This window comes from Bos grunniens, chromosome 10 (genome assembly GCF_055505025.1).
Source record: "Bos grunniens cultivar Pamir isolate PY7600 chromosome 10, Bosgru_T2T1.0, whole genome shotgun sequence".
In the NCBI taxonomy this organism is placed as follows: Eukaryota; Metazoa; Chordata; class Mammalia; order Artiodactyla; family Bovidae; genus Bos; species Bos grunniens.
In genome coordinates, this window is record NC_141174.1 from 25,802,131 (window position 1) to 25,827,114 (window position 24,984).

The following is a 24,984-nucleotide window of genomic DNA, read 5'->3' on the forward strand; positions in this document are numbered from 1 at the left end:
AAGTGAACAGTAATATAAACACTCCTAGAAAAAAGAAAATCTACACAAAAAAGAACTGTCCAAAGAGAATGAAGATGGATGCTTGTGAAAAAAAAGAAAAGAATGCTCTATAAGCTCCACTCAATTTGCTGAATGTAAAATATATTCCTGAGACCCTGACATTCCTCAAACCCCAAAATAAAGTCAATGTCTAAGTAAAACTGAGACTTAGTACTTGACATAGTTTCTAACAAAAGTAATAACCAACTATCTTACAAAGTAAGATCCAATTATGTCAGTTTACAAGAGATAAGAAATGAAAACATCAAAAGCAAGAAAACAAAAATATGAAGACTATCTGGTCATGTCAGTGGTTATATATGTAAAAACAGAAATTCAGGGGAGAACAGCTATGTAAAAGGGACAAGACAGCCCAGTAGATAGAGCACAGAATGTAGTCCTGCTCCAAAAAGCTGTCATATGATTTTTAGAAAGTCATCGTATTATCTCTGCTGCTGCTGCTAAGTTGCTTCACTGGCGTCCAACTTTGTGTAACCCCATAGACAGCAGCCCACCAGACTCCCCCATCCCTGGGATTCTCCAGGAAAGAACACTGGAGTGGGTTGCCATTTTTTTCTCCAATGCATGAAAGTGAAAAGTTAAAGTGAAGTCACTCAGTTGTGTCCGACTCTTAGAGACCCCATGGACTGCAGCCTACCAGGCTCCTCCGTCCATGGGATTTTCCAGGCAAGAGTATTGGAGTGGGGTGCCATTGCCTTCTCTGTCATATTATCTCTAGAGCTGAAATAATGTAGATTCGGTAGAATCTTTTGAGGAATAGTGATATGACGTAAATAAATAACACAGTGTTTTCTGCATGAGAAAACACTACCTAAAGAGAAAAGGGTTTTTTAACTTTTTTAAGAGAGAAAAATTTGACTTATTTACAAAGCTACTAAATATTAAGTATGAAAAATGGCTTACCTTTTTTCCCCTAGAATATAAAAAGCTGATGAAATCACATATTTCCAATGGAAGATATTACTGCTTGAAATCAGGTCACTATAATTATCAACTGTTTAAAATGAGACAAAAAAAAAGGAGTAACATTAATTATCTACAATTATACATTTCTTTGTTAACAAGAAACTTATGTGACACAAAACCTCAAGCCTTGAAGAGATACATGTCCCTAGGTTTAAACTCTCCAGGGAAAGCTTCTTCGAGCAAAGATTGGACAAATAGTTGAAAACTATTTAAATAATCGCTGATCACTAAATGCAAATAGTTTTTTTAACTAAAAAAAAAAAAAAAATTTTTAACATTTACTGTTATCACCCTACTTTTTTCCCCCAAAAAAGGAAAACATGAAAGTTCAGCTAATATAAAAAGGTCCCACTATTAAAAAAAAAAAAAAAAAGAGGGTAATATTCAAACAGCTTCAAGGACAAAAAGTATGTTCCAGACCAGATCATATTTACAGTTCCTCATCTAGAATTCAACTAACATTCAACTGCAGCAATCAGCCAAGCTTGGCAAATTAAAATAACAGTAATTTTGACAGATTATCGTCTATAAATATTCAAATACGGACGTCTGTGTGCATGCAAGGGTCTCTATATGCCAATCAAAATGCTTTGTTTAGGATCCTAAAATTGAGCATTTTTTTACCCTTCATTTCTATAGGGGTCCCCTGGATCCTTAACTTTCATTTTAACTCTTTCACCTCAACTGATAAAGTGGCCAATTATTTCAGTTCCATGCCCTGAATTACATTACCTATAGCCTGAATTTTAAAATTTTGAGAGTAACACTCACACAAATATAAAGCACCAACAGACAAGAAGAAACAACTCAGGGTCTTAAAAAAATCTAGGTCTGTAAAGACAAAAAGAAAAATCCAGGAATTGGGGGTAATGGGGATAAGGAAAGCAGGGAGAGGAGCTTGACAGTCAGCAACTGAATAAAAGATTAACTTTTTATTCATGTAATCAGGTATGCCCTGGTAAAGTAAAATCCAAATATAAAGAGCAATTAACAACTTCATAAATTTGGGCTGTATGCAAAGTTCAATTAAGATAGACTACTACTTATTTGGCTCAAGGAAGACTTTATACTTTAGGTATACCAAAGTGTCAAAAGTGGGAAAATGCATTTAGTGTGAAATTGAAACCAAATTTTTTAAATGCATAGATAGCCCTATATTTAATCAAAAATAATGGCTTTAAAGAACACAAGCTATCTGATACATGAATTTTCTAACTGTCCTCCTCTCCTGTCTCCCATTAGTTTCCCTTAAACATGTACACAGTTACTGAAAAGCCTCAGATATTCCAGGAAAACTACAAGTGATATGCATTCTTCTACATCTAGAGGAGCAACAAAATTATGGAAGAAAAGTCAACCTATTTGGAGGCACTGCCTTTCTATGCCCACCTGGAAAGAAACAGCTATAAATACCTCTAATAAAATTGCTCAAAACATCTCTGGAAAATAAGCTTGAATGAAACTCTACTTCATGATCCACTCACCATTCAACCACCCAAAACCAGGTCCAACAGTGGATCCAAGCCAGACCAACGGTTCTCAATACAGTGAAAGTGAAAGTCACTCAGTCGTGTCTGACTCTTTGCGACCCAATGGACTGTAAGTCCAGGGAATACTCCAGGCCAGAATACTGGGGTGGGTAGTCGTTCCCTTCTCCAGGGGATCTTCCCAACCCAGGCATCAAACCCAGGTCTCGCGCATTGCAGGCGGATTCTTTACCAGCTGAGCCACCAGGGAAGGGAAGACAAAAAAAAAAGTCTGGTCCAGGGACCAGTAGCTTCAGGCTGCACTGGGAGTTTGTTAGAAATTCAGAATCTCAGGCCCTAACCAATGACATATTGGATCAGAATCTGCATTTTAACAAGATCTCCAAATAATTCATATACATAGTAAAATTTGAGAAGCTCTGCTGGAAGAAGATTAGAATGAGAGAGAAAGTGTAATTCCTCTGTTTAAAGATTGGTTCCCACTATAGACCACATTTTGGCCAATAAGCAACCAATTTTAATCTCTGGTTTATCATTACTCCTACAATTTTTATATTTTGAAAAGGGATCTTGAAATACAGAAACCCCTTGTGAGTCAAAGTAATGAATAATCATTAAATCTCAGGTCCCAAGAAAGGCTGTGACAGTTATCAAATCACATTAGCTACACAACTTACTTAAAAATAATAATAACTCCTTTCATTCTAAATCCTAGACACCAAGAACATGCAGGGTTCCCGTCACTAAGAGGGAGACCAAGAGACCAAAAGCTATTTTATAACCAGAAGAGAAAGCTATACATGCTGGTTATTTAGCTATGGTCTCTCAGCAACAAATCCACCCTTTAATACTCAGCTCAGTAACGCTGATAATATTAATAGAACTGTGGAAACTACTTTTCTCTTTTGCCAGCTAGCTTCCTCATGCTGCCAATAAGGAGAAGCTTGCTTTTTCCACTCAGCATTGACCTAGCACAAGCCCTCCATCCCAACAGCAGCAGTTGGTAAGAGCCACAAGTTTTTTCTGACATTCTAAGAAGTACCAGCAATAGTCAGACAGTACACCATCTAGAAGTTTTGAGCCCAAACTCTACTCTGAGCTCTTCTTAGTCCCCCTGTCCTCTGGATGATTGATGCTTTCTGCAATTATTGTCTCTGTGTTACTCCAGTATTTCCCTTTGGCCTTTTCAGCCTCTAATTAATACCTGTATAACCTACTCCCCGTCTAAATTTTATGGCAGAAATATAGTGTAGACAGCTTCCCTGTCTAGATTCTAACTGATATGTAAATGGAATAAAATTTTAGCATGATTTAATCAATCTGGAAAACTACTTTCCCAAAACATGATAATCCATGAGAAAATATGTACTGACTCTTTCCAAATACATACAGGGAAATGGAGGCAAAATGGGAAATGGTGGCAAAAAGCACAATTGGGAAAGAAAAAAGAGGGAATATAACCTAAGAAAGTAATGTACTAAAACAAACATCATGGTAGAAAACACATTTTGACTCCCCAAAGCATAAAGAAAAGGCCAATAAAAAGTCTGAAACAAATATGTTTTCCACTTTAATAAAAATCACAGAATTTAAGAAGTAGAAGGAATTTTATTTGCTGCCTCTGCCACTATTCAGTTTTGTTAATTTTATATTGAGTTTAGATTACTATACTTTCAAGAAGCTGTTGAGAAATTAGGGAGAATCCATAGAAGATTACAAAAATTATGAGAGCACTAGGAAATAAAAGCGATGAAGAAGGATTCAAGGAGTCAAACTTTTCAGTCCAGTATATTGTGAAGAAAACTTCAAGCCAACATTATTAGCTGCCTCCCAGTTAAAGAGTTCAGACCAGTTTATGCTTATCCTTCAGATGCTTAAAATGACAAAGATAATAGTAAATGAAGACATAAAATGGATTACCTAGCTTAATGACTCTCCTTCACATTAATAAAGTAGCAGCTGTTAATGCTATTCATATGAGAATGACAGAATATTTTTTTAAAAAACAATGACGATGATAATGTCCAGAACACTACAGCCAGAGATCTGACTTAACTGGTCTGAGGTAGAGTCTAGGCATGTTTAAAAAAAACAAAAAAACAAAAAACACACCCAAGTGTTTATAATGTACTGACAGAGGGATTTGGAACCACTAGTGGGACATTCTATGACTTTAATACTCAAGATATGATCTAAACACTAGCTACATCCAGAGCTGGCTTAAAACTGAACATTTAAAAACTAGGATCATGGCATCCGGTCCCATCACTTCATGGCAAACAGATGGGGAAAAAATGGAAATAGTGACAGACTTTATTTTCTTGGGCTCCAAAATCACTGTGGATGGTGACTGCAGCCATGAAATTAAAAGATGCTTGCTCCTTGGAAGAAAAGCTATGACCAACTTAGACAATGTATTAAAAAGCAGAGACATTACTTTGCCAACAAAGGTTTGTCTAGTCAAAGCTATGGTTTTTCCAGTGGTCAGGCATGGATGTGAGAGTAGACCATAAAGAAGGCTGAGCGCCAAAGAATTGATGCTTCTGAACTATGGTGTGGGAGAAGACTCTTGAGAGTCCCTTGGACTGCAAGGAGATCAAAATAATTCATCCTAAAGGAAATCAGACCTGAATATTCATTGGCAGGACTGATGCTGAAGCTGAAATTCCAATATTTTGGCTACCTGATGTGAAGAACTGACTCATTGGAAAAGACCCTGATGCTGGGAAAGATTGAAGGCAGGAGAAGAATGGGACGATAGAGGATGAGATGGTTGGATGGCATCACTGACTCGATGGACATGAGTTTGAACAAGCTCCAGGAGTTGGTAATAGACAGGGTAGTCTGACGTTCTTCAGTCCATGGGGTTGCAAAGAGTCAGACATGACTGAGCGACTAAACTGAACTGACTGACCAAAACATGTTGAAATAATTCAGAAGGAAGTGTACTTATTTAAAATAAAAATACTATAAGAATGAAGGAAAAAATCAGTGTGTTTTACTCTGGTTTAAAAAGAAAAACTGTTACAATAGTAATATAATCATATCAACACTGTTATGGGTCTGCAGCACACACTTAAAACAGAAAGGAATATAACACAAAAGCAGTAACTCAGATTACCTATAACATCAACGTTGTCAATATTCTAGGGTGAATGATAAAATATACCAATACTGCAGATAGGGTTCCTATGAATGAAAAATTTCTGGAAAGAACCACTTTACTATCTACCTTTGGGAAATAATTAAAGCTCTATGTTAGGAGACATATTTTCCTTGATGTCTCCTTAATTCACCCTATACTCTTCCTATAACCACCACCATCATTCTCCGAAAAGGACAAAAAGTTATGATTATTTTTTACAATGAAACGGCATGATGTATAATTTAGTCTGATTTTTCTCTTCTGTACCCCACTACTACTAACTTCCAAAAAACTCACTCTCTGCTTCTGTCATAACAGAAGCAAAATCTCCAGCCCCAGAAAGACCCAGATGATTCTTTTGAAAATGCCGAAGACAACTTTAAAGAAGAGGTCAGATAAAAGGCTATCAATAAAAGGCCTACTAGAAAGTTTTAATAATTCATGTGAATTCTGAACAGCACAATAGAAAAGCCAGAGTTTTCAGAGATAAATATATCATTGTACTGGCAAACAGATTGAGCTTAAAATAAGCAAAATTATATCCTATGAGCATTTAAAGAAGAGCAACAATGTCTATGTTTTAGCTTCATTCAGTCCAAGGATACTCCTAAAAAATAAAGTGTACCTTTTTTCATTTGACAAAGCCCAACTGACCTAGTTTCTGAGAATGAACAAAACTACAGATATTAAAAATAGCACTGCTTAACCCATAGAGTTATTAAAGTGGATGCTGGAGCCAGAAAGATTTGGGGGCTAAAAATACAAATGCAAAGACTCACTGAAATGGAGTCTTCTAAAGACCTAAGTTTAAAATTATGACTTGAATTCATTGGTTCCTTTGGGTAAGGTTTTACCGGAAGGATCTAAGAAAGCTAGGTGCACGTGAAACATTGTAGGGATGAATCCTGATTTCCCAAACCGTGGATCTGGAATAAGACTTCCCAGGAAGCCAACACTGACACAACCCAAAAGAAGAGTGTTCTTAGGAGAGAAAGCAACGGTCAAAAAGCAACAGAAGCTAAGCATTCCTGATATGACTCTGTCATTAACTAATATGACTAATAAAGTAACCCATACCAAAACTCCTTGAAAACTTCCATCAGATTTTAATCATTCATGTTAGTTACATAAATTATTTATAGCTATTTTTTCCTTCCAGTTAGTACCAGAAACACTCTCTTTGTGTCTCTACCTATCTTCATAATAGTATGTTCTTCATAATAGTATGCATCTCTACTATCTTCATAATAGGCATAAAAGTATGCCTTACTTTCTTATCCTATTCAAAAAGCCTATATTATTTGAATAAAGTAAAATATGCAATATTTATTAAAAAAATTAAAATACACCTTAAAGAAGTGACACTTACTAAAAAATAGTTGAATGAACAAATATCACTACCTTCCTACCCTCATAACGTGGAAAAATTTTAACAGAAAAAGTTTACCAGCTCCATCACCAATAGAAAGCTTATTATATCAAAAAAACACAACTATTTAAAATCACTAGAATTATTTTTTTAATCAGGAAGAATAAATTAAAAATAAGGTTCTCAAACTTCATAGTGAATCAGAATTACTTATTAAGCTTGTAAAACTATAGAACCTGAGCTCCATGGCCAGAGATTCTGATTCATAAAGTCTGAGTTTCTGAAAATGAACCCCAAACTCTACATTTTAACAGGCTTCCTAAATGATTACCATGTGGATTATCCTTGAACTACAATTTGCTATACACTTCACCTTCAATCCACTGTCAACTTCTTAAGTCTTTGAGGTCTGATCAGAATGCCCACTGTCAGTCTCATCTTAAAAGCCTCAATTTCTACTTAAACTACACGCTTAGAACTAACACAGAGATCAAATAACAGCAATCAGTTATTGGACACATATTACTATGGGCTATAAATTCTGCACAATCTATTATATGTACATAAGCCTGGCGTGCTATAGTCCATGGGGTCACAAAAGAGTTGGATATGACTGAGTGACTAAACAACAAGAATTAAATGATATTTTGCATATAAAATATAGTACAGTGTCTAGCTAAAATAAATAAATGCTCAATAAAAGTAGCTTCTAGTTGAAAACTAATGGCCACACAAAAACCTGCACATAGATGTTCAGAGTAGCTTTATTTATAATTGCTAAATCTAGGAAGCAACCAGATGTCCTTCAGTAGGTGAATGGATAAGTAAACTTTGGTACTTTCAGACGATGAAATATTATTCAGTACTAAAATGGAATGAGCTATCAAGTCATGAAAAGACATGGGGGGAACCTTAAAGTAAACGAAGTCAATCTGAGAAGGCTACGTAACTGTTTGATTCCAACTAATATGCCATTTTGGAAAACAAAAAACTATGGAGACAGTAAAAAGACTAGGAATAGTCCAGGGTTGGAAGTTGGGGAGAAGTGATGAAAAGGCACAGAGGATATGGGGGGACGGGTGCAGTGAATATATTCTTTATGGATTTATAATTATACATACATGTCATTATACATTTGTCCAAACTCACAGAACGTACAACCTAAAGAGTCAATCCTAAGGTAAACTATGAATTTTTGATTACAATGTGGCAATGCAGGTTCATCAACTGTAACAAATGTACCACCCTGGTGGAAACTGTTGATAAATGGAGGAGGCTATACATGTGCAGGGGCAAAGAGCACACAGGAAACCTCTATACCTCCCTCTCAATTTTGTTGTGAACCTAAAACCACTCTAAAAAAAAAGTCATCTTTATTCAAAAACAAACAGTAAAGTGCTATCATCCCTCTAGTAGAGGGATAATAATATTAGAGATATTATTTTATGGGGGTCCTCCTAACAACCCTAAGAGGCAGTTGCTATTATTTCAAATTGCAGTTAAGGAAACTAAGGTTTAACAACTTGCCCGGGCAAGTAAGTTGCCTAGAGGTGGTAAAGGAGAAGAGACAGGATTCATGAGAAACCAAGTAACTCCAAAATCTGAACTCTATAACCTAAGCTAACATCCTCAAGAAGCCAGGCAACAACAGTCAATACAAAACCATTCCACAGTCATAACCACCCTTCACAAGAATTTTCCTGAGTTATGCCCAGGTCAGTCATGGGGAATGACCTAAGAGCACACTCACAAATGTTCCTACAAGGCTAAGAACTAAAGAAGGACAGGCACAGGACTATGACAGACAGTCTGCTGCTGCTGCTGCTGCTACTAAGTCGCCTCAGTCGTGTCCGACTCTGTGCGACCCCATAGATGGCAGCCCACCAGGCTCTGCCATCCCTGGGATTCTCCAGGCAAGAATACTGGAGTGGGTTGCCATTTCCTTCTCCAATACATGAAAGTGAAAAGTGAAAGTGAAGTTGCTCAGTCGTGCCCGACTCTTAGCAACCCCATGGACTGGAGCCTACCAGGCTCCTCCGTCCATGGGATTTTCCAGGCAAGAGTACTGGAGTGGGGTGCCATTGCCTTCTCTGACAGACATCTGAGAACAGGTAATTATAGTAACCAAAACTAAGTAGGGGTTGATGAATAAACTACTTTGTATTAAGGAATGTTCAAATAAGTATAATACTTAAAGAGTGTTTAATGCTTTCACAGCACTTTAGAATTATAAATTACTAATAACTCCTTGACAAGGGTCAATATGACTGCTAACCTTCCAGCAGAAAATATAAAGATACAGATTGATAAAATGTAAACAGCTAACACTGAATGACTTTAGATGCATTAATCTGACAAACTCAGTCTTGGAACTCTCCACACATAAGGACTATGATCCTTAGTTATGAGTCTAAGAAGCCACAAGGGGTCAATTCAAAACAAGACTCTATATTTGAATATTATGTTCATATTCACACAAAATATGAACATAATAAATATGAAATTCAAAGTTCTCTAATACTCTTTAATGTTTCCTACTCAAATTTTATAAAATTTGATTATGTTCCTAAGGATTAAGTTTTGTACATTTTTTAAAACACTCTAACTTTTCTCAAAATATGTATTTCCCAGTATCTCAAATTGCTCCCATGTGGCTACTGTCTTATCTCTCAAGTATTAATATATTTCTCGCTTGCTCTTCCCACAACCCATCCCCGAAATGGTAAGCAATGGTTTCCACAAACATCCCTTACCCTGCTCCCACCTGAACCACAACTACATTCACAAGTAAAACACAATTCACTGATAATGTCAAAAAAAATGAAAGCAAGCATTAGTCGCTCAGCCGTGTCTGATGCTTTGCGATCTCATGGACTGTAATCCACCAGGATCCTCTGTCTATGGGATTTTCTGGGCAAGAATACTTGCCAGGAGGTTGCCATTTCCTCCTCCAGGGGATCTTTCCTACCAAGGGATTGAATCCAGGTGTCCCGCACTGCAGGCAGATTCTTCACCATCTGAGCCACCAGGGAAGCCCGATAACATCAGCATACCACTAAAACTACAAACTCAGAAAATGAAAATTACTGATTATGATAATGTGTACACTATTCTGTTCAACTGTACAGAACAGAACTTGTATTTTAACCTAGTATCTCTCAACAAGTTAATGCAACTCTTGTACTTAGTTTAATAAATCTTAGTTTTACAGATAACTAAGAAGATTTTTAATGAAATGCATTCAAATTAGGCTCTTAGTCAAACATATGATATATAATACAGAACAATATACATATATAACTTAGGCAGAAAGAACACATACTTCTCACTTGTTCACTGTCTCTTTAAAGGAAATAAACTCTTCACTACCTGTTCCATACAGAGAGTCTAATTCACCGGAGAGCTACTGCCCAAAGAATCTTATTACAGCAGGAGGAAGCCAAAGACTGAACACAGACTGAACACTTCCCTGTGCTAGAGATCTGTTCATTAAACATGTAAAAGTAGCTAACTCCATTATCTAGATTTTTACAAAGAATGCATATTACACTTTAATAGTTACAAAAGATTTAGTCATTTTTTTTTATGTGATTAAGTTTATTTAGTGGGAGATTTTCTCTTTTTTTTTTTTTTTTAAAGAAAAAGCAGATTTTAGAAATCCCTGCCTGAGGAATAACGCAACTTTAAACATATCAAATCCCATAAAAGCACATCAGTGAAATCAGTGATGTTGTGAAGGGTTCTACATGGTGGCAGAGTCCCTGAACCAACAGACACCACATTTCAAGAGCTGTGTGCTCCTTTTTCAGAGCTCTGTATACAGAAAAAGCACTCTGCTCTTTATAATGGAAACCAGAGCCCAGAACTAATATGACCACAGAAATTATTTGGAACGGCCTAGAAGTCCCTCTAACTGCGTAACACCCACACATCTCAAATGATACGAAACCTAAACATTTGGTAAATCTTTCCCCACTCTCTTCGTACTAAGTATAAAAAAATACGTTCCCCGTAATGAGCAGGTTCTCTGGACACAACTGAATAGGGATACCTTTAGGCCCCAGACTGCCCTCCACTCCTTCACAAAGGAAGAATAAGCCATCTAGTTGTAATTCAATCAGAAACTTTTTAAAGAACCCATCTTTTAATGGTATAAAAATGCACTGTCCAATAAGGCAGTCAGTAGCCAAATGTGGCCACTGAGCATGTGAAATACGGCTAGTTTAAACTGAAAAATGCCCTAAACGTAAAATACACACTGACTTCAAAAACTCAGTAGGAATAAAAGAAGGCAAAATATTTCATTATTTTTTATTAATTATTTTAAATAATATTTAAATAAGATACATTATTAAAACTAATTTAACCTATTTCTTTTTACCTTATTTAATGTGGCTACCAGAAAATCTTAAATTACATGCATGGTTCACATTGTATTTCTACTGTACAGTGTTGATCTACCTAAACCAGTGACCATAAGCCCTGACTAAACTTCCTGTATCAAGCTTTCATGCTTCTGTAGCATCACAAAATCTGGTCTTCACCAAAATTCCCTTTCCCCCTGATTTGCACAGTAGATTATATTCAGGTTCCTTCCTTTCTGATACCATCATTCAGTCTTAAAATGCTGAATAAATTCTGTAATATTTCACCTCCTCCACCAGCATCACCACCCAACCCAAGTTACCAGCCTTAAAATATTCATCTTTTATCTCTAATGGCTATCACATTTAGAGAAGAAAAGGCAGAGAATTTTTCACAAAGGGGCCTCCAGGTTATTTTTAAGAAGCAATCGGTGACAGTGCTAAGGGTTTACTCTCTAGAACCAAAAATCATGAACTCTGCCTTCCACTGTGCAAAGCATTATAGCTCAGTTCCCTTATCTGTAACATGGGTAAATACTATTATGTTTCATTTAACTCATCTCATTATTAATATAAGAAAAGCATTTAGAAAAGCATCTGGGACTTCAGTGCTAATAAGTATTAGTTATTACTGTTATTATAATTTCCTTTCTTGTCCTGCTTCCTGAACCTATCATTCTCCTCTTTCTACTCCTGGCTGCTGCATCAACAGGTTCTCCCTTCAGCCAAACCTGCAGCATATGCAACAAAAGGTAAAGAATACACAACAACAGGAGGGAGGTCATTCGGAGCCAAAAAAAAAATACAAACACAAGAGCCCATAAGAAAGTGTACTACGTGACATAACCAGAAGATTCCTCAGCATGAAAAACAGTCAAGCTAATTCTGGGACCCTGTAAAAGGTATATTCAAGGGGGTTAAAACAGATGTTCCTAAAGTCCCCTTTTAATCCTCTATGCCCCTATCAAAGTATCCAACCCAGACGTTAAAACCTGGAACATATCTCCTTGATAATACTCAACAAGACTAAAACTTGTATGTTCTTTGTAACCTTGAGTCAGCTACTGACTCATATCTGTACACCTAAAAATTAACAAGTTCCTATCCGCATCTATTGGAGAGCCTAAGTTTAGACCTCTATCACGTGGCAACCCATGTTAAAATCTGTCCACTCTTACCTAAAAGCCCAAGAAGCAGAAGACATATGCATCAAAGGCCAAAACACTCACTCTGTCACTTGTGGCGTACTGAGTCTCAGGGACCTGGAGTAGATTCAGGTAAGCAGCTCTTTAACTTAAAGCCAAAATTCAGTTCAGCTTAACCTCTCATTACCCTTTTCATATTTTGTCATATACTGTAGACAACTGCACTATATATTTTATGTCCTACTTTCTCAAATTAGACAAAAAGCATCTTAAAAGCTAGGACTATACCTTCCCTAATTCAAAACTACAACCTTAATTCTGACATATTGGATAGACAAATATTTGTCTTGTTAGATTGAATGTATAGTTACAGCATAAAACAATATTATTTACCTTTGTGAAGTCTTTGGTTTTTAGAACAATTTCACGTGATTTCACTTGATTATTCCAATGATCCTATAGTCACAGCAAAGACATAGTCTCATTTTCTATGAAGTACCTGAATTTCAAATGCCTGATTAACTAACTAAAAATTATTCACTTTAGTATGTCTTAATAAGCAAATTTTTAGTCCAAGACCATGCTTGTCATAAGTGACAAAGCCAGAACGGCACTGTGCTGTATCACACCACGCTAGGGCCTTTCTCGGAGAGAACCAGTAAAGGAAGGGAGAAAGTCAAAGAAGACACTGACAACAAGTTTTGATAATGAGATAAATGTATGACTGATCCCTAAATAAAACTGAACTGCTTTTCACATTTCCTTTTTCCTATCTTAGTAAAGTCTCAAAGTTTTATTTTCCTTCCTACAAGTTTGTGTTGAGTTTCTTCCTTTATTCTCACAAAATTAGTTGTACTTTCATCATTAAAATTATATTCCATCTCAAATTTTACCTGCTATCTGCCCTCATGCCTATAAGCCAAATTATGTTTTAAAAGTTATGCAATTTTGTAAATAGTTTCCTTATTCTGTCTTAATGAATGTTTTATTATTCACTTGAATTTGCCAGTATTCTCTAAAACGGTTTTTGTTCAAAGCTACGCTCTCTAAAAATAACCTATGTAAGTCCACATTCCACTAATATATACACTATACTTTTGTAAGAAACGAATTGGCAGCTTCTCTAGAAAAGAACCTACATTGAACAATCAACCAACATAAGCTGACACTAAAATAATAATAAAAGCATTAACTTGCTATTTCACTACTGAGTTCATATTTAGAATGTCCTATAAACCCCCCATTTAATCAATGACAATGTAGTTCACTCAACTTCTCTGAATCTGTTTTACTGTGTGTGATAATAAAACATTGATCTAGATCTTTGGAATTTCTTTTAAATTTTAAAGAGTTCCTGAGATTGCGGATTTAAGTCCAAGTTTATTTACCCTATAAAAGTTGATTTATTATTTTAATGCACGTATCTGCACCTTTTCTACTTTACTTAAAGGTAGGAACTGTACATCTTCGTAGCCTTATCCTTTTGGATAAGAGATGCTTATGGCGCTAACATAAGAGGTGCTAACATGGCGCTATGCACATGCAGGCATGTTTCAGTTGCCTTTCTACCTTAACTGTTAAATTGTTAGCACCGACAGAAGACTCTCAATTACCTATGTGTGATTCAACAGCAAATCACTTCAATTTCTGAGAAGACATAGTAAAATTGGTTAGAACCCAAGTTAAATTATTAGAGTGCATGAGCAATATTCAGCATAACGAGTATCTGCAAAAGAGATGGTAATTAATTGGGACAGGGAGACTGGCCCCAAACCCTGTGCTTAGTCACAGTTCTTCATAACCCTTAGAGCCATTTCCCAACTAATGATGTGAAAACCAGACCAGAATGACATCCACATCCCCAGATCATAAAACTAGAGGAAGGAAGAATAAGGGAAACATTAACATGGATATGTATTTTACTTCTGATTCACTAACTGAACTTGCTTCAAGAAATTTACCAAATTTGTTTTCAGACAAGGTGAAAGGCAATTTTATATTACAGTAAAATTTGAGGAAGTAATTTTTAAAAACACAGACATACAGTTTTTCAGGTATTTCCAATCAACGTGTAATTATGTGAACATTAGCTTTAATTTAGATTGAAACCTATTATCCCTCTAAATAGTCTTAGTAGATGCCTAGGCCTTGGTAAAAATCACTAACCTGTGCTTGGAATACTCATGTATCTATAAAATTCAACGCAGAAACAGGCAGAACAGACAACAATCATATAACTGTGCACAGAGAAGCAGGAAAATGAAAAAGTTTCTGGGAACCTTCATAAAGAGTCACAGATAACCATCGCATCTATATGCAGTTAAACACATGGCACTCCAGTTTCGGGAATCCTGAGCTCACCAAAACTTTGACAACTAAATTTGGATTGCTTGGGGTGAGTGAAAGAGATGCGAAAGGGGACTGAGGAGCCTTTAAAAACCCCTATTTTGACTAAGACTGCAGCTGTAATTACAGCTGCTCTGAAGCTTTTCTTAGAACTGCTAAATAACAGTTTTTTAAATAATAATAACCAAAAGTAGGTTTAATGAACTGAAGAATTTAATAGGAGGACTTCATAGTTAAAGGTTTTTTTTCTTTTTTACTATACAATTAATTTTCTATTGTTTTTGCTCTGCAACTAGTAGATAAGAATTGTTACAAAATGCAAGAAGCTTTCTCAGCTTTCTTAGATGTCCAAGTTTTCAATGTTTTTTCTAACATTAAAAAAAAAACCACATTAGAAAGTGTACACTGCACTTCCTTCCTTAAGTATCTTTACATAAACTCACATTTTACATTTCTTCTCCCTTACCATGCCATGTACTTGGCATACTTATGAAACAAGTATATGAACCAAACTAGAAATAGGTATGATATCAATAAACAACACATTGAGTCCTTTTGATAACATTCCAAATATATTCTCTAATAGTCTACTTACATTAAAAAAGGTTACATTACACACAAGCACAAATGAAGTTATACACATTGTAGACTCATTTCTGTATCATATTTAAGATATGAACAGCATCTCATTTCTCTGGATCATTATTCATTCAGTACCTAAAAATCACAAATCTCATTCTGGTCAAAAACATCTACATAAGAGGCTCTCAAACTCACTGCCTCCCTCAGATACACTGAATCTACACCCAAACATGCAAGTTCCTCTGAAAGAAAATCAGAGACCAGCGAGTGACTACTGCAAAGAGGGTAAATAAGGAAAAACCTACATCAAATGAGTGGAAAAGCTGAGAAACATTCTCTTCATAAACTCCAATCCCAGCACAGCAACATACAATTGGAAAGGAATTCACAACTACTGGCTTCTCCCTGAAAAATGAAGAGTTTAGACCTAACATCTACCACTCCAACTTTTAAGACTTCATCTGAGGGATTGGGCCCCAAATCATCTAGCTCTGAAAGCCAATGGGACTCTACACATTATAGGAGTCCCAGAAGGAAAAAAAAGAGGCAGAAAGCTTCTTTGAAGAAATAATGGCTGAAAACCTCCCTAACCTGAGGAAAGAAATAGATACCCAGACACAGGGAGTCCATCTGAAGTGTTTCAAATAAGATGAGTCTCAACCAAGTCCCATTAAATTAAATTATCAAAAGGTAAAGACAAAGACAGAATGTTAAAAGCAGTGAGAGAAAAACCACATGCTAAATAAAAGAAAACCTCAACAGAATATTCAGCAGATTTTTTCAGCAAAATCTGAAAACTTTTATAGGCCAGAAGGAAGTATATTCAAAGTGCTAAAAGAAAAAAATGCCAACCAAGAATACTCTACCCAGCAAAGTTGTCCTTCAAAATTGAACAAGAGATAAAGGGTTTTCCAGGCAAATAAAAGCTGAATGAGTTTAAGGAGAGTTCACTAAGATGGCTGAATAGAAAGACTCTGAGTTCACCTCCTCTCATGGTTCCTATCATTGATAATGGGGCTTCCCTGGTAACTCAGCCATTGTCAAAAAATCCATCTGCCAATGCAGGAGACATGGGTTCAATCCCTAGTTTGGGAAGATCCCCCGGAGAAGCAAAGGGCAACCCACTCCAGTATTCTTGCCTGGGAAATCCCAAGGACAGAGGACCTGGTCGGCTACAGATCAGGGGGTTGCAAACAGTCAGATACGACTGAGTGAATAAACAACAACAACACTCACTAATAACATTGTATTATATAACTGAAATTTGCTAAGAGAGAATCTAAATGTTCTCATATACACACACACACAAAAGATAAACAGATAAAATAAGTGAGGTGATGGATATGTGAATTAACTAGATGGTGGGACTTCTTTCACAACTCCACATAGATCAAGTCACTACAACGTACACTTTAAATATCCTACAATTTTATTTGTCAAGTATGGCTCAGTAAAGTGGCGGGGCACGGGGGCAGTAGTTAAAAAAAAACCACACATCTAATCAACTTTTTAAATAAACTGACTTGGTAATTTTAAAAATATCCTAAACGGCTGAGATTTTATGTTTGCATATTTTCATTTCTATCTGTGGATAGCAGGAATTTCTAGAAAAACATCAAGAGTAAATGAAGATACTTTCTTGAGAAGAAATAAAAATGGATGTCTTTCAGAGTTCCCAACATTTAAAGATATAGAGGCTAAAAAAAAAATACCTTCCAGAAAATTAAAGAAAGCTAGAACAGTGAACATTTACTTTATAAGTACCAAACATCACAAGTGGAGGAAAATGTCATTTAAGGAGCAAAGTAGGGTTCATGAAGGAAAGCTTCTTACCAGTGACTGGCAAAATGTAGACAAATTTAAATAAAATTATATAAATGTAGATAAATCTGTTCTCTAAGTTCCTCTGAATATCTAAAAGAGAAAGCTCCATTACTGAAATTTTGGTGATCTTTTGCAGAACAAAAAATAAATAAATAAAGTTCTCATGAGTTATGGAAAAGTACTTAAGTATATATGATAATACTAAAATATTGATTATATCTGACACATTTACCTTAAAAGAGCTTCACAGTAAATCAAATTATTTTCCATAGTTATAGTAAGCATATCCATGTAGAAATAACAGATATACTATACTTCATATTATTTTCCATGCAAGCTGGTTTGAAAAGTGCAAGATCTTGATTAGGAAAGAGCTTAGAGAGCTTGATTAGGAAAGAATAGGAAATTCAATTCTTTTTCTATATTCTGAAAAGTTAGGAAGAAACACCCCAATAATCCTAAATGTGATGGCCAAATAATTACATTTCCCTAAAATCTAAACAGACCAAAGTCTTTCATGGATGTCTATACTTATACTAAAACGTAAGCAAGCATTACAAGAACACAGGGCGTCACAAAACAAGAGGCAAACTCACAGATAATAAGACAATTTGCGTATTCAAAGAGGACAAGGATAATTTAATTTCAAAGCATAGATTATATTTATAGAAAACTGTATCCACCTGTAGTCAAAAAGTACCTCATAAAAGCAAAGAAATCACAGGAAGCACAGACAAGTAACCAAACTCAAAACTGAACAGTGTTAAGTACCAGCTGCTAGAAACCAGTAATGCATTAAAAAGATACAAGAGAATAGCTGATCCATTCAGTCACAAACCGAGCTCCCGGAAATGCACAGGTAGGCTTTGAAAAGCTGCTTGCACATATCGAAGTCTGCAAACTAGGTATTAAAAATTATCTCATTCGACTTCTTATAAGACCAAAAAAAAAAAAAAAAAGCTGCTGCAAACCCTCCCTTCCAGCCATATGTCTACTTTGAAGCTTTTCATTATTATACATTATTGTTTTGTCTACTGCACAGCAGGTATATAACAAGATCCAAAACACAGTGCAAAGAAGACAGGAAGACTTAGAGGACTTTTTAACACTACAAAATACTTATTTACTTATTCTTAGAAGTTTCATAAAGATATTCCTTCTGAGATCAAGAGCCAGAAAGGCCTAAAATCATGACCAGGGTAAAGGGCCCTCATACTTGGGGTTTGGGGAAGAGGACTGTGGGGTTGGGAAAAGACTTCAGGACCCAATGATAGAAAAATCTACTATGATGACTCTAAAAATCTGGGAAGTTTCCATTGGCCCTCTCATGCTCCGGAGGCTGCTTCTCCCCAACTCTGTTGATAAAATCTAAATTGTCCAATGGCTGCTCATCTACAAGATCAATTCTCTGAGAGTTATACTTAACCAACCATTCCCCCAAACTAGTTGTACTATGCCTGCACCCATCCAACTAAAGCACTATAAAAAAAATTCTACCATCCTTCCCCAAGTCAGAACTGTCTTTCAGAGCATTCTCAGCTCAGTATTTTCTAATAGGTTTAATTTTCTTTCAAACTGTGAAAAGTTACAGAAGCAGGAATTTGCTTTATTTTCTTGGTTCCAAGATAACTTTCATTAGAAACTTAGAAGAAAATAAAAGACAAAAACATTTATTAAGTGCCTAACAACACTGCTATGTATGTACGTTTATGCAGTTGATTCTATTTAACCCTCACTATAACCCTTGGGATGAATATTTTTATATTCACTCAACAGATGAGAAATCAGAAAATTAGTTTAAGAAACTTATCAAGTTAGCAAGTGGTAAATACAAGACTTAAACCCAACTATCCCAGGGCAACTCATTCACAAAAGGGCTTAAGTATCCCACAGCTATCTCCCATCAGTAATGCTGAACATAATGAATACGATGTTTCAACTGTAAGTTAACAGTTACCTCAGTATATGTTTTTCCAAATAGTTCTTAATTTTTCTCTCTACTTTTTCATACCATAGTTCAATAATTAGTTTATATTTTAAACAATTAGAAATGATATTTGAAAATAAAATACTTTTTAAAACCCAGATATTATACATGCAGAATGACTGCTTTCATGAAGGAAGGGTTCTGTGGGGTGAGGGGGGAAACTGCCAATACAAAACTGTGCACAACAGACATTTGCATTAGCCTGGTGGGCTGCCGTCTCTGGGGTCGCACAGAGTCGGACAGGACTGAAGTGAATTAGCAGCAGCAGCAGCAGCAGGGCTAGAACACACAGTAACTCTCATCTCAATAAACACACCAAAAAATTATTTGACAAAACCCAATATCTGTCCCTTATTTGAAGTCTGCAAATTAGGAATGAAAAGGAAAGCAATCTAATAAAGGGGTCTAGGAAAAAAATCTATAATCAATATCACATTTAATTATGAAAGAAAAGATGCTTTCCCCCTAAGACTAGAAGCAAGACCAGGATATCCACTATCACCAGTTCTATTCAACATTATACTAGAGGGTCCAGCCAGTGAAGTCAGTTAAAAAAAAAAAAAAAGAAAAGAAAGAAAAAAAGAAAGTAAAGGCATCTGTATTGGATTGAAAGAAATGAAACTCTCTTTATTCACGGAAGACACGATTGTTCATGTAGACAATCCAATGGAATCAATAAAAAGAAAAGAAAAATCTAGAACAGAAAAGTTCACTTAGCAAGGTTCTAAAATTCAAGGCCAACATACAAAAATAAATTGTACTTTTATATATTAGCAATGAACAAACAGAACTGGAATTTTTTAAGATATCATTTATAGATGGCATAAAATACCATTTATTAAAAAATTGAATTAAAAAATACCAGTTATAAAAAAATGATTAAAAAAAATACCATTTATAAAATACCATTTAAAAATACCTTTTATAAAACACCATATATAAGAGAAAAAAATAGCATACTTGGGGATAAATTTGGCAAAGTATTGGAAAGATCTGTACACTAAAAACGATAAAACACTGCTGAAAGAAATTAAAAAATCTAAGAAAATGTTAAAAATATAAGTAAATGGAGACAGCCTTATTCATGGCTTAAAAGACAACACTGTTAAGATTTCAATTCTGCCCAAATTTATCTATAGATCCTATGCAATTCCCCCAAATTTATCTACAGATTCAACAAAAATCCCAATATCCTTTTCTCAGATAGACATTTATAAATTGCTTCTAAAACTCATAAAGAAATGTGAACGACATAGTACAGTTGCATCCCTCTTGAATGAATCAGGAGAGTAGCTACAGAGATTTGAAAACTGAAAGTGAAGTATATAGAATCATTAACTGTAACAAGAGATTGAAGTAGTAGCAGTTAACTAGTGAGAAGTAAACAGAATTCTAAAGAACACAACAGCAGCCAATACTTCCTAAGGCTCAGACAGAGTGGCTAAGCAAGAACCTCTACCAACTCCTTTCAGGCGATTTCAGGGCTGACACTCAGACCTTGGAGAGGGCACAGGTCTATCTCACTGAATGGTAGAGAAGGTGCTCTGGTGACATGCAGGCAGAACCTGCTGAAAATCTGCCTGTGGATCCTGCCAGAAATCCAGTCTTTAGGGAGCTATGAAACAAAAGCTGTTGACCTGGAAGTGTCCCACCAAGGTAATCCGCTACAAACCACACGAAGGAGAGACACAAAGAGAAGGTGCTAGCTGACGGCTGCAGTTACCACTGCTCTCTCTGCACTTCAGGGAGCCTAGTGGAGAAAAAGCCGCACGTGCTCAGGAGATGTAGGCTAGGGGAGCTATGTGGGCTGACACTGGAGAAGATGAGTATGCTGCTGGAGACCACAAAGCAAGCACACAAGAACCAAGAAGCAAAACTCTCAATTTCTCTCCAGCATTCTCTAGTGACAAAACTTAACACTGTACAAGATGGCAAAAGAAAAATATTTAAAGGACCTGATACATTTTCACAGAGCAGGTGAAAAAAAGGATAAATCTGGAGCTGAGAGGCAATAAATTGACAACCAGTACAACAGCCAATATCTTATAGGCCGTAAAAGAAGAATAAATTTAGAGGGGTAGCATGACCTGGCTTCATGACTTCTTATAAAGTCACAGTAATCAAAATGATAGCAGCATCGAGACAGACAAAGAGTTCAGTGGAACAAATCTGGTAGTCAGAAATAAACCCACATATATATGACAAACTGATTTTTGACAAATATCAAAAGGACAACCTTTTCAACAAACGATGCTAGAACTGGATACCACTACATAAAAACATGAACCTCCATCAGCTTATGATCCATATTTTAAAAAGCAATTCAAAATTCATCATAGAATGAAGCATAAGACCTAAAAGCATAAGACGTCTAGAAGACAACTTGGTAGAAAATCTTTTTTAAGCTTGGATTAGACAAATACATCTTAGATACAAAAACAAAATCCATATAAAAATATATTGATTGCCTGGGCCTCATCAAAATTAAAAATGTGTGCTCCTCAAAAGATACTGTTAAGAGAATGAAAAGACAAGCCACAATCTAGGAGAAAATGTCTGCAAAGCATAGAACAAAAAATATATAAAGAGTGCTCAAAATTCAATAATGAAGAATTAAATCAATTAAAATAATGGGTAAAAGATCTGAACATTTTACCACAGAAAATATACAAATGGTAAATAAACACATGAATTAATACTCAATATCATTAGTCATTAGAGAAATGCAAATTAAAACCACAAGGAGATACGACCACACAAACACACCAGTTAGTAATGTCTACAATTTAAAAGAATGACCGTACCAAATGTTGGTAAGATATAGAAGAACTATACACTGCCAACAAAATCAAAAACAAAAAGAGCTACTTTTTTTTTTTGGTAAAGCTACTTTGGAAAACTATTTAGTAATTTCCTAAAGAGTTATATGCACTCCTACTCTATGACCCAGTCATTCCACACTTAGGTATTTACCGAAGAGAAATGAAAATATGTGTTCATACAAAAACTGGTATATTAAATGTTCATGGCAGCTTTACTTGTAAGAACCAATAACTAAAAAAGAACCCAAAATGCCCATCAACAGATGAATGGAAAAACAAACTGTGATATATCCACGTGTGTCACTTACCCATTTATTGCCCCTCGGCTCTGAATGCATCCATCAATATATGCTGTATGACAGACAAGAAAGTTCCTTCAGTATGCTCATTCCTTCAACATGCCCCATGTTTACCTCTCTCAATAGAGGGCACTCAAGAGACACTGAAGTAGGTGCAGATATGAGGACTTCCAATAGAGTACTGTCTTAGCCACCTACAGAGAAAACCATCCTGTGACCTTGAAGCCTCAACCTGGTATAATAAAGTGTCAATGTCCCTTATGGGCTTGGTCTCTTACCAGCACCAGCGTCTATACTCCCTCTACAAGCCCTGAGACTGAACATAGTTGCCTGTGGCCCAGATGGATACACACCAAGCTGTCCCTCCTGCAAGCCCCCAAGACAGCCCACCCACTCCAAAAGTTTCCTGCCCCTGCTGGCACCTAAACTCCCACTACACACCCATTCTGTCAGTGGCTGATCCCCTGCTCTCCTCTCACACTCCAATGAGTTGCCTACTGCTCATCCAGCAACTTCAGACCACCTCGGGCCTATACAAACCATGGACTTCTCTGCTGTCCAGTGCACTGAACCCCATCTTCTCCAATGACATCTTAACCCCTTCCAAATCTTTCCTCCTTGGGTACTCTCCCAAAGCCCTACAATACTGTATAAAGTTTCCTTATTATCTTATAGTTTTAACTCTTTAGACATATTAATAATTCTTGATACTAAACTTTCCTTATTTAACCAACTGTATGGTTTCCATCTCCTTACTGGACCCAGATTGCTACACCATTCAAGAGACTACCTGAGTGGTACAAAAAGAAGAGAAATAAGGATGCAGCAACATGGATGAATCTCAAAATAATTATGCTGAGTAGAAAAAGCAACTTCCTCCTAAAAGGTCATACTACAGATTCCATTTTTTAAAACTTTAGAAAATGTACTAATTTATAGTGACAGAAAGTATATCAGTATTTCCCTGAAAGGGGGGAAGGTCAGGAGGGGGTAAGAGAAGGAATTACAAAGGGACAGGAAGAAATTTTGGAAGGTGATAGATATGTTCACTGTTTTAACTGTGGCAATGGGTTCACAGATGTATACATATGTCAAAACTTATCACATTGCATATTTAAAATGTATTCAGGGCTTAGAATGTCAGTCATATATCAATAAATCTGTTCTAAAAAAAATAAAGCCATATTTCCTCATCAGCCCCCCCAAATATACTATATTGAAGTCTATAAGAAAAATGAAATATATGCTACAGAATTATAAAACACTTAGAGAATGTTTAATTAATGTAGGAATTAATATCCAGATATAGAGAACTAGATTCATATCCAACATGTAAAGAAAATTCCTAAAACAAAAAGTGGGCAAAGGATTTGCTTGAATAGACATTTCTCCAAAGAAGATGTACAAATGGCCAATAAGTACATGAAAATATGCTCAATATCACTAGTCATTATGGAAATGAAAAATCAAAACCATAATGAAATACTGCAGCATACTCATTAAGATGGCAATTATTGAAAAACAGAAAATAAGTGTTGGCAAGAAAGAAGAGAAATTAGAACCCAGTACACTGCTGGTAAAAATATAAAATGGGGCAGCCAATATTAAAAACACTACGGCGGTTTCTCAAAAATTAAGAACAGTATTACCATCAGTTCAGTTCAGTCGCTCAGTCATGTCTGACTCTCTGTGGCCCCATGAATTGCAGCACGCCAGGCCTCCTTGTCCATCACCAACTCCCGGAGTTTACCCAAACCCATGTCCATTGAGTCGGTGATGCCACCCAACCATCTCACCCTCTGTAGTCCCCTTCTCCTCCTGCCCTCAATCTTTCCTAGCATCAGGGTCTTTTCCAATGAGTCAACGCTTCGCATGAGGTAGCCAAAGTACTGGAGTTTCAGCTTCAGCATCATTCCTTCCAATGAACATCCAGGACTGATCTCCTTTAGGATGGACTGGTTGGATCTCCTTGCAGTCCAAGGGACTCTCAAGAGTCTTCTCCAACACCACAGTTCAAAAGCATCAATTCTTCTGCATGCAGCTTTCTTTATAGTCCAATTCTCACATCTATACATGACTACTGAAAAAATCATAGCCTTGACTAGACAGACCTTTGTTGGCAAAGTAATGTCTCTGCTTTTTAATACGCTGTCTAGGTTGGTCATAACTTTCCTTCCAAGGAGTAAGCCATATGACTCAACAATTCCACTTCTGGGTTTATATCCAAAAGAATTAAATACAGGGTCTCAAAGAGATAACTGTATACCCATGATCACAGCTGCATTACTCATGATAATCAAAAGACAGAAGCAACCCAAGTGTCCACTGACAGAAAAACTGATAAACAGAATACAGTATAACATGCACAATGGAATATTATTCAGGCTTAAATGGAAAGGAAATTCTGACCCTCACACAACACGGATGAACCTCGAAGACACTACACTAAGTGAAATAAGCTAGTCAGAAAAAGAAAATACTGTATGATTTCACTCATATGAGGAACACAGAGTAGTCAAATTCAGAAACAGAAAGTAGAACGGTGGTTAACAGGGGTTGAGGGTAGGGGAATGGGGAGTTACCACCCA

At 36.2% G+C, this 24,984-nt stretch overlaps 1 protein-coding gene and 1 pseudogene across 33 annotated transcripts in view; one reads left to right on the plus strand and one right to left on the minus strand.

The window, feature by feature from the left end:
* Nucleotides 1–24,984, minus strand: part of FUT8 (fucosyltransferase 8) — a 361,102-nt gene that overhangs the window by 241,144 nt on the left and 94,974 nt on the right. For 21 of the 33 annotated variants that reach the window (XM_086320236.1, XM_086320238.1, XM_086320205.1 and 18 more), the window contains one exon: nt 964–1,054. The exons of 4 other annotated variants lie outside the window; for them this stretch is intronic. The gene's annotated coding sequence lies outside the window, so the exon portion shown is untranslated. Of the gene's footprint in view, nt 1–963; nt 1,055–12,929; nt 12,993–22,405; nt 22,591–24,984 lie in introns of all 33 variants that reach the window. 8 more of the 33 variants (XM_086320211.1, XM_086320226.1, XM_086320214.1 and 5 more) reach the window with 3 other exon arrangements.
* The window catches only part of LOC147364170 (UDP-GalNAc:beta-1,3-N-acetylgalactosaminyltransferase 1-like), an 87,354-nt pseudogene that overhangs the window by 14,746 nt on the left and 47,624 nt on the right, over nt 1–24,984 (plus strand).